This window comes from Bos taurus, chromosome 22, assembly GCF_002263795.3.
Source record: "Bos taurus isolate L1 Dominette 01449 registration number 42190680 breed Hereford chromosome 22, ARS-UCD2.0, whole genome shotgun sequence".
NCBI classification, from domain to species: Eukaryota; Metazoa; Chordata; class Mammalia; order Artiodactyla; family Bovidae; genus Bos; species Bos taurus.
This window is the reverse complement of record NC_037349.1, coordinates 26478999-26496150: the sequence shown is the minus strand read 5'-3', so window position 1 is coordinate 26496150 and position 17152 is coordinate 26478999. Positions and strand designations below refer to the sequence as shown.

At 39.0% G+C, this 17152-nt stretch overlaps 1 long non-coding RNA gene across 1 annotated transcript; it reads left to right on the top strand.

Moving 5' to 3' along the window:
- Positions 1 to 279: 279 nt before the first annotated feature.
- Positions 280 to 16673, top strand: LOC132343465 (uncharacterized). The gene is made up of 3 exons (XR_009492309.1): positions 280 to 506; positions 14960 to 15239; positions 16357 to 16673. It is a non-coding gene; the product is annotated as an uncharacterized lncRNA (long non-coding RNA).
- The last annotated feature ends 479 nt before the right edge of the window (positions 16674 to 17152 follow it).

Sequence of the window (17152 nt, the reverse complement as noted above, 5' to 3'; positions counted from 1 at the left end):
TCAAGATTTTCAGTTACGTTCAGTAGATGGAATCTGAGGTTGGGAATATGAAGGAAATAATGAAATAGGGAGATTACATGTTTGTTAGTTGGGAATGGCCTAGCTCACAGGGGAAGAGCATGTGAAGTAATTTGGACCAAAAAATCAAAGTTCAGCAGATACAACCTTTGTAAATCACTCAGTGACTGTTGTTTATTTTTGGATTCTCCTTTCACATTCCAAAGTATACCCACTGGACAATAAACTATATTAACTTTTTACAAATCAATGAAACCTGGAGAAGCCTCACTTTTAACTAGTGATTGTAGGAAGAGGAAATCATAAAGTAGTCAAGAAAAACTTTCAGAGAAGTAGGAAGCAAAACTCTACTTAGATAATTCTCCATAGCCAAGGAAAGTTGGTGCCAGGAGAAGTTTCCTTAAAGAGAATCTACTTAAAGTAGAGATGAGTATGTCACATAAATTCGGAAAAAAGTTTTTGTTGGAATGTTACCTTGAAAACAAAAGGTAAGATTATGAAAAGGTTTATTTTCTTTTATGTTATATTTTATCTTATATTGATTCTATTTGTCTTTTATTTTATTTATATATATGAATGGTTGTTTCCTATTATTTCTTAATTTTATATTTTATTTTATGAAATGTTGGTGGGAATGGCAGTTAAAAGCTGATACCTAAAATAAGCAAGATTTGAGTTATATTTATCTTTTCCTAGAACATTTTTTGTGAAAAAAATTTTCTCATGGTGTGAAACAATATTCCTCACTTTTGATTCTCAAGCAAATGATACAGAATATCATATTTTCAAAAAATATTCAGGGACTTCTCTGAATCTTTTTATATTTAAGTCATTTTCTTTTGAAATGATAGTTGTGTCATCATCCCTGACAATGATTACATGTTTAATTATTAACTGCTCTACTCATGTTAAAGTACTATTTATAAACGCCTTGAGGTTTAAAGAAATTTTCCAATATCACTTTTGTTAACTTCATGAAATTGTATATTTGTTGCAAGATTTGCACCTTCACCTTAACATTTCATTGTACTGTGTTTAGTTTGGGTAGGAGATTCAGCAGAGATATAAGCCAGGATTAAGAGATAGGAATGTTTTCATGTAGATTAATTTTATATAATTAGAGAGTAAACATCTTGTCTTATAGCATGCTTATTTCACAACTCCATAACTATGGAGATTTTTTAAAAAATTGTTTCAGGCAATTATGAGTTTAGATATTTCTGAAAGGACTATGATTTTATATTATACTTTTTCTGGAGAGTGTTATTCACTTTCTTTGCTCCAAACTTGTGTTCTTCCTCCAAAATATATATCTCTTATTAGTATATTACACTTGTGTTATTCATCACCACCATCACAGTTTTATGACTCTAAGGACTCAATTTAGAGTCCTTACTAGATTAGATTACTAATTAAATTACTAATTTAAGTAATCTGAATTCTATTGATCACATGGGTGATAAACTCTTCTGGCCCACATATCTTTTGGTGGGAAATATATTATCATCTGATACATACAATTTCAGTGTCTAAATAGACACTACTGCACAGCCCGCTCATATCATCTCTGCTCTAGGACATGATTTCTCCTGGTTCTGTTCTTCACTTACTTCATATCCTGTGCTTGATGGGAGTTTGTGAAATGCTGCTCCAACACTATTCAGTTAGCGTTTGTCTTTATACTGGTGCCCTTACAGCAGCAGTTTAAAGGGCTCTGCAGGGCTGGAGAAACCATGCATTCAGGATGCCTGTGTGCAATTGATAACAGACCAGTTACATGCCTAATGAAGGTAGTCAGAAGACAGGTCTGTAGGTTAGCTTCTCCACATTCTGATATCATGAGCTAATGGGAACAGATTTAGGGGGCCTTAGTGTGCTAATGAGGAGAAGGCAATGACACCCTACTCCAGTACTGTTGCCTGGAAAATCCCATAGATGGAGGAGCCTGGTAGGCTGCAGTCCATGGGATCGATAAGAGTTGGACACAACTGAGCGACTTCACTTTCACTTTCCACTTTAATGCATTGGAGAAGGAAATGGCAAACCACTCCAGTGTTCTTGCCTGGAGAATCCCATGGACGGAGAGGCCTGGTAGGCTGCAGTCCATGGGGTCACACAGAGTCAGACACGACTGAAGCGATTTAGCAGCAGCAGCAGCAGCAGTGTGCTAATGGGCTTCCCAGCTGGCTCAGTGGATAAAGAATCTGCCTGCAATGCAGAAGATGCCAGAGAAATGGGTTTGATTCCTGGGTTGGGAAGATCCCCTGGAGGAGGTTATGGCAATCCACTCCAGTCTTCTTGCCTGGAGAATTAATGGACAGAGGAGCCTGGTGTGCTATAGTCTATAAGTTACAAAGAGTAGGGCATGACTGAAGCAACTGAGCACAGCACAAATAGTCTTGCTAGTGCACAAGTTTACCTCTTGCTGCTGCAGAAGTAAGTAGAAAGGGGAACACTCTGATCAGGAACAGTTAGCTGAGTGGGAGCTTTCACTTCAATCTGCCCCTTGCCATAGAAACAGAAAACATACACAGCTGTATCTGGAAATACATGTCTGCAGTAGCTTTCAGTTTTGTGTCTGAGCACCAGCATGCTTTCTAGGACCTAATTGTAAGGGCAGCAGTGAGGATTATAATGAAGGGGAGAGTTGGCTGTTCATCTTTTAGAATCAGGATTGAAAACAAGCTTCCTGTGGTTTTGAAAGAAGGATTTGCTTTGTGTTTCCCTGTGCTTTTAAATACATGCAGTTGATTTTTCTTCTTCTTCTCCAATAACCAGCATGTGAGCTTTAAGATAAATGCTGTGGTTGGAAAGTCTACCTCTGTGTCTAATGAATTTTCACTCCAGGGGCGCCTTCATTTCCTCCCTGTTTTATTCTCCATTCACCCAAAGGTGGACTGTTTGAATCTCAGAAATGATTATCATATTCATAACAAATATATGCACAATGAATTATAAAACATTATAGAGAAAAATGGAAGGAAATGTCAGTAGCTGTGAAGTCAAAAAATTTTGCCTTCCATTGAGGTCCATCACATTCCTTTATTCAGTTCCTTATTCCTTGACTGAATAATTATTTGTTGAGTACAAACTGAATGCCAGGCAGAACATTCATCCTGGTCCATAAAATATCTTCAAGTGCTTGGCAGTCTCAAGAGAAAAAGCGGCATCAATTAAATAAAGTACGTAAATAAATATTTACATTTTAAAATATAATATACTTGTTATTTATATATTTATTTTAAAACAAGTATGTAAATACAGCAAAGAAGGGGACATACTGGGAATGGAGGACAGCTGATGGATCTGTGTCGGCAAGATCAAGAAATCTTCCCAGAAATAGTGACCTCTGGGCTGAAGTGAAATGTATAATTAGTGTTTAACTAGGTGAAAGTTGAGGAAAGCTAGGATAAGCTCCTTGAAAACAAGGAGTTTATTTATTCTCTGTGTTTTTTGATGTCTTTGCAAAGTCTTCAGTTTAGGATCAGTTGAAGTTATACAAAATCCAGAAGCAGAAAATAATTTACAATCTGTGAAATATTTAAATGCTAAAATTATTTCACTATTTTCTCAATATGTATTTAATGAGAATGGAGGTGGGTACAAGTTAGATTCTGTTTTAAATAGCTATTCATTCAGGGTATTGGTACTGGTCTTTATTTAATAGGAAGCTGTATTTTGTAATTTATGAAAAGAAGACTATTATGGGAAACTGAGTTCAGAGGTGTGCTGTTCCCAATTTATTATGATGATATTTTAGCTTCAGTTATAGATTATACCCTGGGTAGCTGCCCCCTGGCCTGCCACTTAATCCAGTTCCATTTAGCATAATATATACTTGCCAAATGTTTTCTGAATTGGTTTGAGACATGCAGAAATCCCTACGAGGAAATAGTGTGATAACACTGCTAATAGTGTTTTAGGAAGCCTCTTTGTATTTCTCAAAGAAATTCTTGACTTTCAAATTAAAAAACAAATGCAAATACTCTCAGAGGCTGGCAAATCACAGCTGATGGACCAAATTCAGCCTGCCACCTGTGTTATGGTTTTGGTTTGTTTTTTGTTTCTGGTGTTTTTTTTTTTTTTTTTTCCCTCTATGGGTGTATGAACTAGTAATGATATTTATAATTTTAAGGGTTGAAAAAATCAAAAGAGGGATAATATTTTGCTACCCATAAAATTAAATTCAAATTTCATTCCATAAATGAGGTTTTATTAGGACACAGCCATGCCCATCTGTCACATCACATCTTTGGCTATTCTTGTACTACATGGCACAAGTGACTAGTTGGGACACAGCCCATAAAGATTAAAGTTGTGTGTGTTTTTTTCTTTTTAGCACTATGAAGTAGCAATAAAGAAGGCAAGCAATGTTCTTGCCTTAGTGCCTTTTAGTTTCTATTGAGACAGACACACATTATGACACAGAAATTGCTGAAGGATAGAGACTGTGGCTAGGTTGATAAGACCTACTAAGGAAGATAAGACCCCTGAAGGAGGAACAGAGGCAGCTGTGAGAAAAGGAGGGACATTCAGACAGAAAGTACAACAAAAGCAAAAGTCCTGGCTTTTCCTTGGAGGCTGGCATAAGCTTGATGATTTCTGGAGAAAGAAAAAAAACCCAAGGTGCAAAAGTTTAGAATGAAGAGGAAAACAGTGTAAGGTGTTCAAGAAGTTGGGGTGATGACCCAAGTGTAATCTACTGAGACTTTCCCTCCAGAGACATTGATTCAGCCAGTCTAATGTGTGAGTTAAGTTCTATGTATTTTAAATATCTCCAGATGATTCTGTTGGCTGCCAATGTTGCAAACCACGATCTGTGCTCTTACAGACAGGGAATTTGCATCTTAGTCTAAACATAATGAGACACCACTGGGGAATTCTCAGCAGCAGGTAATATGACCATATTTACATTTTTAAAAGTTCCCTTTGGCCGTTGTGGGGAGAATGGATTATAGGAGGAAGATGGAGGCAGTAATCTGGAGGAGGCTGGTGTTGGAGTTATCCATCCAAGAGCTAAGAGTTACTTGTATTGTGGTAACAGTGATATTGGTGAGAAGTAGACAGTCAGGCCGCATCACAGAGGTAGAGCCAGAAGGACTCACTGATGGATTGGAAGCTGGTAGTAAGACTCTTAAGAGTCCCTTGGACAGCAAGGAGATCAGTCAATCCTAAAGGAAATCAACCCAGAATATTCACTGGAGGGACTGATGCTGAAATTGAAGCTCCAGTACTTTGGCCACCTGATGCAAGGAGCCGATTCATTGGAAAAGACCCTGATGCTGGGAAAGATTGAAGGCAGGAGGAGACGACAGAGGATAAGATGGTTGGATGGCATCAAGGCATCACTTACTCAGTGGACATGAGTTTGAGCAAACTCCTGGAGATAGTGCAGGATAGGGGAGACTGGCATGCTGCAGTCCGTGGGGTCACAAAGAGTAGGACACGACTTAGCGACTAAACAGCAACAAAAGGGAAAGAGAAGGATCAAAGCAACTGAATAGCAGGGAGGGTAGTGGTGCCATTTATAAAGATGGAAAGAGTAAAAAGAGGAGCAAATTTGAATTTGGAAGATAAGAATCAGCATTTTTATTCTGGGAAATGTAAGTTGTAGCTACATATTAGATGATATTTACTCAACAACTAAACCAAAATGTATGGAGGGCTTACTATAGGTCATTCATCATTCTGGGCACTGGGGATTATATCAGTTGTGAAGTGAAATGAAAGTCGCTCAGTTGTGTCTGACTCTTTCAGACCTCTTTTACTATACAGTCCATCTAATTCTCCAGGCCATAATACTGGAGTGAGTAGCTTTTCCCTTCTCCAGGGGATCTTCCCAACCCAGGGATCAAACCCAGGTCTCCTGCATTGCAGGCAGATTCTTTACTAACTGAGCCACAAAGGAAGCCCAAGAATACTGGAGTGGGTAACCTATCCCTTCTCTAGCAGATATTCCTGACCCAGGAATCAAACCGGGGTCTCCCGTGTTGCAGGTGGATTCTCTACCAACTGAGCTATGAAGGAAGTCCAGGGATTATATCTGTGAAATACAGATAAAACACCCTGACCTTGTGGGATGTCAGATGGGTGCCAGTGTATTGAGTGTGAGCTCAGAGAAGAGAGGCTCTGCAGATGTGGGTAGACTTCTATGTTCTCTGATTCACAGATTGCTTTGCAGCTATTTTTTGATGTCAAACTATATGAATGTTTTACAAAATGATGTGTGCGATTCAAACAAAAGACTATACAACTGTGGACTGTTTCTGGAGAAACGAGCTGAGATAAATCTCCCAGGGATGCTACTCCCTTTGCGCTTGCCAGTAGTGGGAGCCACGTTGAACTTGAACAAACCCACAGTTACGTGAGACAAAGCACAAGAACGTTTTCACCCTCAGTTCTTGTCACAGAAACTGAGGACAATTTTTTTTTTTCTGTTGGAATGAGTTCTGAGCTGACAGAGAAGAAAAGATCCTGCTGCCTCAACACCAGGATGAAAAAGTCAAGTGCAGCAATAAATGGATTTAAAGGCGTCTAACTAACTTTATCTGTTACTGCTGAGATGTCAACTTCAAGCCAGCCAGAGCAGCAGGGCTTGAAAGAACCCACCCGTGCCTGAGCATGCATAATAATGGATATAATAATATTCTGCATTTATATAGCACTTTTACACTTGGATCTTCACAATAACCCAGAAAGGTGGGCTGAGCAGGCGTTATTATCTTCATGTTACAAAAATAGCTCCCAGAAACAGAAGGGTAAGGAGAGGGGTGAACGTATGTAAATGTAACGACATGAAGCCAATGAGGCTTGAAAATAAGATAGGAAATGAGTGTGTTTAGAGAAGAAGGTTGCAGGAAATATCTAAGGCTTGTTTTTAGTTAATCCCTGCTACTCATTTTATTTTTTTTCTAGTTCATTATATCAAATATATAATTTTTGACTCATGATGACTTAAAATATGTTTGCTTACAATAGGAGGTCTAAAGTTCAAAGGCCCAGAAAGGCTGAGCAGACAACCTGAATGAATGAGAGCTAGACTGTGCAGTGTACCAGTGATAAAGGTTCATGGTGACTCTAGTCCGTGGGGTGCTTTGCGGGAATCTGGATCCAGGTTGGAAATGTTAGAATTTTTTGAGAGGAGCTGAAAAACAATTCTGATCCATTATAGGGAATCTCTAGAGTATTTGTAACTAATTTTAAAATCCAAACACCTCCCCCACCAAAAAAAAAATTCCATGGAAATGGATTTGACACATATGCTGCCATTTCTCAACCACTGGCCTGTGACCTCAGAAATGTCTATGAATCAAGTACATATGAAAGTCCCTGTAATCGGTTCCCAGAGAGAATCTTGCCTTGAAGACTTGCTTTCACTATCAATAGTGAATGTCTTTAAATTGAAGTTAGGTCTGGAAGGATCTTGAGCATTTTCAAGACTATGAATAAAGCTTATCAAAGCTTTGTACATGACATTCTATTAAATACAACACATAGTCTTTAACACCAAAAATTAGGTAAACCAATATCTATAGGAGACATGATAGTGGCTAAGTCGTGTCTGACTCTTGTGACCCCACAGACTATAGCCTGCCAGGCTCCTCTGTCCATGAAGTGCTCCATGCAAGAATACTGGAATGGGTTGCCATTTCCTTCTCCAGGGAATATTCCCAACCCAGGGATCGAACTCAGGTCTCCCACACTGTAGGCAGATTCTTTACCGACTGAGCTACAAGGAAAGCCCATAGGAGACACAGACTGTTTAAATAAATATGTATTTATGTCAGCAGAGTGACTATACCATCCATGTATCAGTAGGTTTTGCTTCAATTTTGCTAAGTTTTAGGTTCAAGTAATCAAATAATGTAAGTTAGTGGAAAATGGTACTAATATTTGTTATAAAAAGGGCATATCTGCTCTGATTTAGCCACTGAACTAAATTTAATACACAATAAAGGCAGAAAATTTGCAGTATTCTCTCAATATGGGAATTCAACATAGGACAAGAAGTATGGATTTTGATTTATCAATAATCCAAAAATATATACCTGTAAGTCAAGAATCAGCCATCCAGGTTATTCTTCCTGAATCAATATTATCTAGAAGTGAAATCTTAGCACAGCAACTCTATTTTACAAATAGGGAAACTGAGGCACAGAAAAAGCAGGATATGCCTTTCTCAAATTGACAGCTAACTAATGAAATGAATGGTTCAAAGGGGATTTTTGTTATGTTGTCTCAGTCTCTTGGCAAACATAAAAATAAGCTCTGGGTCCAAAATCTATACACATACTTTTGTACATGGGCTTCCCTTGTAGCTTAGTGGGTAAAGGATCTGCCTGCAGTGCAGGAGACCTGGGTTCGATCCCTGGGTTGGGAAGATCCCCTGGAGAAGGAAATGGCAACCCACTCCAGTATCCTTGCCTGGAAAATCGCAGAGTTGGACACGACTTTTGTACATACCTGCATCCAATCCTGTGCACTCCTGTGCGCATGCACACACATACACATAAGCACCTTGGGTAAATAAATGAAAAAACTCTTGGAGTAGCTAGAGGAACATCATTCCTTCTTCTTTCCCTCTCATCTTTGTTTTCTTCAATGCTTCCTTCGTATTAGTCTTTATTTTCTCTCTCCCTTTTTAGGTACTTAAAGATAGAAAATGAGAGAATAGGGATGTCATTATGGTTCTGGAAGAAAACACAGTAGATAAACCTAATAGAGAGGAGGATACAGTCAAACACTATATGAAATGATTTGAAAATATCTAAAACATTTATTGGATGATTTTCAGTTACCAAAAAATATTATTTCCTGAAGGAAAATGTGCTGAGGAAGGTGAGAAAGAAAGAAAAAAATTAGAAACCCCATCACAGAGAGAGAACTATGGTTTATATTTCAATGTATAATCTTCATGACTTTTCCATGAAATGTATATATTTACAAAACAGATTATTACAATATGTTATTCTCAACCTCAAGTATTTTCAAACTATGAGTTAAAACCAATTAGTGGATCAGAAAATGTATTTAGTGGTAATAACCAGCATTAAAATAATTTAAATAGAAAATAAAGAAATAGACTAAACAGTGAAAAATCAAGGTGAATATGGTTTCATTTGTGTGTGTGTGTGTGTATGTGTGTGTGTGTTTGTGTGTAAATGCATCTGGGATTACAAAGCATAATGATTTTCTTATTGTCAGTTAAAATACTTAAAATCCACTGCTTTTCCATTTAGTAATTTAAAATTGTGAAATCATGGAAACACTTTCTTTTTAGCAAATATTGTCACACATTACCATTTTCAATGCTACCTGAATGTTTCACTAACCAATCCCATACATTGGACAATAGGCTGGTTCTAATTTTTCATTATTAAACACAACACTGTCCTGAACATCTTTTCATAGACTTCCAGCTATTTTAGTAGAACAATGTAGCTCACATTAGTTCCATAACCTGGTTATGTTGGAAATCTGTCCCCAGACAGTATGATATCAATTAAGAAAACGTGCCCTCTTAGGTTATGCTCTCTTAGGTTACTGCTCTCTGCTTCATGAGAAAGTGGGATCCTTTGCCTTGGAGGGGGTCACCCCAATTTCAATATTTATTCTCATTCCAATCTCATCTTGTGGAAAATGTCTTCCACTGACTTTGATCGTAGTAAGGAGGCAACAGTTTCCAAGACATCATATTGGATGTCTGCTTATGGTGATTTGGACTCTGGATCAAACTCCTCTGGGCTGGTGTTTCTTGGTCCAGCAATCAAGCAGCAAAACACCAGGGGATTAGTATTCCTTCAGACCAGAGAGCTGATACCTTGAGATCACTTTGTCCTCATGTCAGTCACGACCACAAGCTGACTCAAGAATAGAGAAGGTCTACATCACTTGTTAATGTGCTTTGTTAGGGTAGTGCTGCGTTGGCTTCTTATACATAGTTCTGCTTTTGTCTCTCTACTGTTAGCAGGCTTTGGTTTTGAAAAGAAAAATAATTATGAGTTGAAAGGCAATAGGTTTTCTTGGTATTTTCTCTCCCCTTAGCCACATTTTCAATTCAGTCTTATGGATCACTGCACTTCGTTGATGATCTGTTTTGTTTTTTTTTTCTTCATTTGGCTTGCAGGTTTCTTTGGGCCACATCAGAGAATTAATCTAACTTCCAAGGATCAGTTCTGAAAGTGGGTGACCTCCATCCCTTGTAGGGGCAGTGATTGCAGCTCATCCTAAATGCTGACTTTTCTTAATAGAACACTCTATCCATTAGTCACTAACTCTGTCTTCTCTCCAGCCACGGTGTGGGATTAAAGGCCATGAGGAGGGTTACAAGGTGACTAAACCTTGCTGGTATTTTATTTCCATGTTTCAAGATTCCTCTAGTAAAGGACAATTTATAAATATTTGCTGGAAGTGATCTCAAAATTGCTTTATCTAGACACACAGACATAACACTCACACGTACACACACACACACACATGCAAATTATTCTTATAATTATACACTATAACAAGTTTCTATATGCAGACTACACATTAAATATGCTCCCTAAACTTTATTTGACATAATGAAGAAAGTAAATGTATCAGAAGATCAATTAGTTTTCTCTAGAGTTTGCCAACAAAAGTTGTTCCTTTGAATTAAAATCTCTATTTTCTGTAATTTGATAAAAGTAAGGCTATAAATTGCCTATCATAATAATTATTTCCAGTTGATAGGCTACCGGAGGTTTCTGCAAGCTGCAAAGAAAATGACAGCATGTGGTCACTATCTTTAAAGGGCTTTCATGTTTTCCATCCTCACTCGGAAGCATGAAAACTGTCAGATGAACTCTACAGAGCAGAGCGGTGAAGCTAACATTTTTGTATGTAAATAAAATAGACTCACAAGCGTAGCAGTTGGATGTCAGCGCCACTTTTCCTCTGTTAAGGTCATGGCTAGCTATCATGTCAAATGCAGCACAATTTCACCAGCTATAGTAAGCAGGCAAGGAATTTAAAATATAATAAATGCTCTCCTTTTAGGATTCAGGAATAATTCAGGGTGGAGAGACCTCTAGTGGGCATTTAGGTTCATATCTGACAATGGATCAGCAAAAGATTAAAGCTGCTTTAAAAATCACATTCAGTGTCTCTACAATGATATATTCTTTTTTATATAAAGTACACCTTACTAGGACAGGATACAGGATATAGCCTAAATGACACTCTTAAAGGAAAAATAAACTAATTAAAGTTTTAAAATTGAATGCATATACTCAAAAGACAGCTGCATTTTTCCTTTTCAAGTACCACCAAACCAAAATTGTAAATGTCAGTAAAAATTTGACAAGCAGATATTTTTATCCACCTTACTTTTGCTCTCACTAAAATCCTGCTTAAAATTAATTAACATATTAATTTATATATGTAACTGTCAACTGTTATTATCTCTAATCAAACTGTAACTGAATTGCAACATGGAAAATTCTGCAAAATGGGAAGTAACCAATCAATCAAAGCTCCCATCCATCACACTCTTGACATAAGGTTTCCCAAGATACTGTTTGGCATAATAAAATTAGTAGCCTGAGTAATCATGAAAAGTCAGATTAAATAAATAAGTCGCTGCTCTGCCTTTAGGAAGTTGAAAGTATCTTGGAGAAGAGGCAACAAATCACAAGAGGATGTAGGTGCTTAGGGCAAAGATGTCCTACAAAGAATTCTGAGCTTCCCAAGCTATGCTAGAAAACTTACAAAACAAAATATAGCCTGGAAATTTTTAAAATCTGAAGAAATACTATTAAGCCCAGTGTACTCTATTTCTATCCATTATTAAAATGTACATTTCAAATGATTTCACGACATAATATAATTTATGTGGGTTAGTACTTAATTATTTACTTATCTCCAGATGGCTCATCTTTTTTTCCCTCTGTAAGGAAGGAAGATCTCTGAAAATAGGGAAGGTATCTTCTCGTACCTCACTAACAAATTATTGCTCCCCCACTTCTATGCCACACATTTTCTGTACTTGCTTATGTGAAACCCCTCCTCCATTATGACATCTTGCAAAGGCAAAATTATAAGGACTCTAGATTTCCTCGATGCTATGCTATGCTAAGTCACTTCAGTCCACAAGGATCTCTAAATATCACTTTCAGTTCAGTTCAGTTCAGTCGTTCAGTCGTGTCCGACTCTTTGCAACCCCATGAATCGCAGAATGCCAGGCCTCCCTGTCCATCACCAACTCCCGGAGTTCACTCAAACTCACATCCATTGAGTCGGTGATGCCATCCAGCCGTCTCATCCTCTGTCGTCCCCTTCTCCTCCTGCCCCCAATCCCTCCCAGCATAAGAGTCTTTCCCAAAGAGTCAGCTCTTCGCACGAGGTGGCCAAAGGACTAGAGCTTCAGCTTTAGCATCATTCCCTCCAAAGAACACCCAGGGCTGATCTCCTTCAGAATGGACTGGTTGGATCTCCTTGCAGTCCAAGGGACTCTCAGGAGTCTTCTCCAATACCACAGTTCAAAAGCATCAATTATTTGGCGCTCAGATTTCTTCACACTCCAACTCTCACATCCATACATGACCACTGGAAAAACCATAGCCTCGACTAGACGGACCTTTGTTGGCAAAGTAATGTCTCTGCTTTTCAATATGCTACCTAGGTTGGTCATAACCTTTCTTCCAAGGAGTAAGCATCTTTTAATTTCATGGCTGCACTCACCATCTGCAGTGATTTTGGGGCCCAAAACAATAAAGTCTGACACTGTTTCCACTGTCTCCCCATCTATTTCCCATGAAGTGATGGGACCAGATGCCATGATCTTAGTTTTCTGAATGTTGAGCTTTAAGCCAACTTTTTCACTCTCCACTTTCACTTTCATCAAGAGGCTTTTGAGTTCCTCTTCACTTTCTGCCATAAGGGTGGTGTCATCTGCATATCTGAGGTGATTGATATTTCTCCCGGCAACCTTGATTCCAGCTTGTGCTTCTTCCAGCCCAGCGCTTCTCATGATGTACTCTGCATATAAGTTAAGTAAGCAGGGTGACAATATACAGCCTTGACGTACTCCTTTTCCTATTTGGAACCAGTCTGTTGTTCCATGTCCAGTTCTAACTGTTGCTTCCTGACCTGCATATAGGTTTCTCAAGAGGCAGGTCGGGTGGTCTGGTATTCCCATCTCTTTCAGAATTTTCCAGTTTATTGTGGTCCACACAGCCAAAGGCTTTGGCATAGTCAGTAAAGCAGAAACAGATATTTTTCTGGAACTCTCTTGCTTTTTCGATGATCCAGCGGATGTTGGCAATTTGATCTCTGGTTCCTCTGCCTTTTCTAAAACCAGCTTGAACATCAGGAAGTTCACGGTTCACATATTGCTGAAGCCTGGCTTGGAGAATTTTGAGCATTACTTTACTAGCATGTGAGATGAGTGCAATTGTGCGGTAGTTTGAGCATTCTTTGGCATTGCCTTTCTTTGGGATTGGAATGAAAACTGACCTTTTCCAGTCCTGTGGCCACTGCTGAGTTGTCCAAATTTGCTGGCATATTGAGTGCAGCACCTTCACAGCATCATCTTTCAGGATTTGAAATAGCTCAACTGGAATTCCATCACCTCCACTAGCTTTGTTCGTAGTGATGCTTTCTAAGGCCCACTTGACTTCACATTCCAGGATGTCTGGCTCTAGGTGAGTGATCATACCATCATGATTATCTTGGTCATGAAGATCTTTTTTGTACAGTTCTTCTGTGTATTCTTGCCACTTCTTCTTAATATCTTCTGCTTCTGTTAGGTCCATACCATTTCTGTCTTCTATTGAGCCCATCTTTGCATGAAATGCTCCCTTGGTATCTCTAATTTTCTTGAAGAGATCTCACTTTAGATCACTCTAAAAATCTAAATATCCTGGCTAAGGGCCTCTAAAGATCACTGGCTGCTGGTGCTGTTAAGTCACATCAGTCGTGTCCGACTCTGTGGGACCCCACAGACGGCAGCCCACAAGGCTCCCCTATCCATGAGATTCTCCAAACAAGAGTACTAGAGTGGGGTGCCATTGCCTTCTCTGAGATCACTGGCTAAGGGTTTCTAAAGGTCACTGAGACCCTGTCTCAGACCTGGGCTTTTATCATTGTTGCTGATGTTGATAGCATTTATCTCTCTCTCTTTTGAATATTTCCATTTCAGCCAATTTTGTCTATAAATAGGAACTAGCTTCCAGGAATAGTGTTTAGAATAGAATTCTTTACTTAGATCAATGACCCTGAATTTTAAAAAAAAATCACGTTATCAAAGGTTAACGTTTTCTTTTGTTAAGTGTGAGTGCGTGCATACTCAGTTGTGTCGGACTCTTCGCAACCCTATGGACTGTAGCCCACCAGGCTCCTCAGCATTTTCCCAGGCAAGAATACTGGAATGGATTGTCGTTTCCTCCTCCAGATGATCTTCCCAACCCAGAGATTGAACCTGTGTTTCTTGCATCGCCTGCATTGGCAGGCAGATTCTTTACCACTGTGTCACCTGGAATCTAGGTTAAAAAAATACCCATACATAGCAATATTGACAATGTCTATGATAGTATCAATAGAAATCACAGATATTTTCATAGCATATGATAATTGTGGCAGATGTATCAAATTATTTAGGCACTATGGATTTATAGTTATTATATCACCACCAGATGTTGGTCTTAAGAAAGAAGCTTATGTATTATCTCACAAATGTAAGTCTTTTAATATATGGATAATTCTTCCAGTATGATTTATTCTTTTTCACTCCTGTGAATTGTATTTTTTGCTTTTGCACATCCTTTGAGAAGAATAGCTGAGGATCCACCAGAAAACATTTCATGAGATTCAAAAATCTGATTTGCTTCCTCTTATGTACTTTTTCACATTTCTTTTTATCCCTCCCCCAATATGTGATAATACACTGATATATGAAGGACGTATGCATGTTTTAAAGGGCCAAGGAAAGAAGATACTGAGCAAACTGCTGCTCTGGAAGTGGTCCCAAGTAAGAGGAGAAATGACACAGGTGGCTCCTGCTTTGAAGAAGGGAAGAGAAAACAGAATTCTGGGGGCAAGCTAAAAGGGAAACAACCGCGAGTGCAGTGGATTGACTGAGAACTACCTGATGTTCTGCAATCCTGGAGGCTGTCCTGAGCGCTGAGTAGTCATATGCTGAATGATCGTCAGAACCTGCTGAACCCACTTCAAAGGATAAACCAACATCGAAGCAACAGGTAGTGGAAGAAATCCTGACTTAAAAGAATCACACGTTTGAGTCCTAACTCAGCTACTGTCTAGCTGGGTGGCCTCCTACAAGAACTTTATCTCTCAGCTTCTGTTTCATTTTCTGTGACATGAAGGAGACAAATTTGATAGTTCTTCAAGCTCCCTTCCAACTCTATACATTTATGATGGATTCTCTGACATGCCTTGAAACTATAAACGTTATAGAGGCCAGTTTACTAGAGTTGGCAAAACCTAAGCTATTTCCGGGGACTTCCCCAGTGGCTCAGCAGTAAAAAAAAAAAAAAAAAAAAATCTACCTGCAATGCAGAAGAACCAGGTAGATGCAGTCTTGATGCCTGGATCAGGAAGATCTCCTGGAGGAGGGCATGGCAACCCACTCCAGTATTCTTACCTGGGAAATCCCATGAAGAGAGGATCCTGAAAGGCTAGTTTGTAGGGTCACAAAGAGTCACATGCTACTGAGCACACACACACCCAAGATATTCCAGAACAATGCTACTAAAATGCCCTTTTGCAAAGGGTATGGGTTTTTGCCAGTGATTTTTGTTTGGCTTTTTTTTTTCCCCTTGAGGTATCTGACATACAAGAAAGTGTTGCTGAATTTATACAGAATTGCATCCCTATGCAATTGTGTCACAGATCCAAGACACAGAAAATATATTGTAACCCAGAAGGATTCCTGTGTTCCTTCTCAATTTATAACTGCTTGAGAAACAGCATCTCTCTATCCTCTATTACCATAGTTTCCTCTTGCCTGTGATTGTACTTTATATAATTGAAATCATACAGAATGGATCGTTTGTGTCTATCTTTTCTCAGTCAATATTCAGTTTATGAGAATTACGTGTGTGCTAAGTCACTTTAGTCATGTCTGACTCTGTGCTAGCCTATGGACCCTCTGTAGCCCTCCAGGCTCCTCTGTCCATAGGATTCTCCAGGCAAGAATACTGGAGTGAGTTGTTATGCCCTCCTCCAGGGGATCTTCTCAACCCCAGGGATCAAACCGGCAATCTTTTATGTCTCCTACATTGGTAAGTGGGTTCTTTACCACTAGCACCACCTGGGAAGCCCCTGAGGATTGAACCTGGATCTTTTGTATTGCAGGTAGATTCTTTACCGCCTGAGCCACCAGGGAGGCTACTGCTGCTGCTAAGTCGCTTCAGGCGTGTCCAACTTTGTGCAACCCCATAGACGGCAACCTACAAGGCTCCTCCGTCCCTGGGATTCTCCAGGCAAGAGCACTGAAGTGGGTTGCCATTTCCTTCTCCGACGCATGAAAGTGAAAAGTGAAAGAAGTTGCTCAGTCTTGCCTGACTCTTCGCGACCGCATGGACAGCAGCCGACCAGGCTCCTCCATCTTTGAGATTTTCCAGGCAAGAATACTGAAGTGGGTTGCCATTGCTTTCTCTGATAAATGTGTATAGGAGTGGTTTATTCTATTTCATTGCTGTGTGGTATTCTGTCATTATGAATACACCACAATTCAGGTATCCATTCTGTGGTTGATGTACATTTGCTTTTTTGTTTCCCTTATTGGCAACTATTATGAACAACAATGCTGTGAACATTCTTGTACACATCATTTGATGGCCATATGCACATATTTGGGGGGTTCACAGTGTCTACATGTTTAACTTTACTTGATTCTTCCAAAGTATTTTCCAAAGTTGTACCTATTTATCTTAACATCAGCAGTGAGTGAGTGTTCTGCTCGTTCACATACTCCCCAGTACTAAATATTGTCAGTCCTTTTGTTGTGCCAGTGGATGTACAGCAGAATCTTACTGAATTTGCATGCATCTTAGAAACATTGATATCTTACTCTAAAAACAAACAATATTTGGTCATACTCTAAAAGCAAACGATGTCTGGAAAAAATAAACACAGCCACCACTTCCTC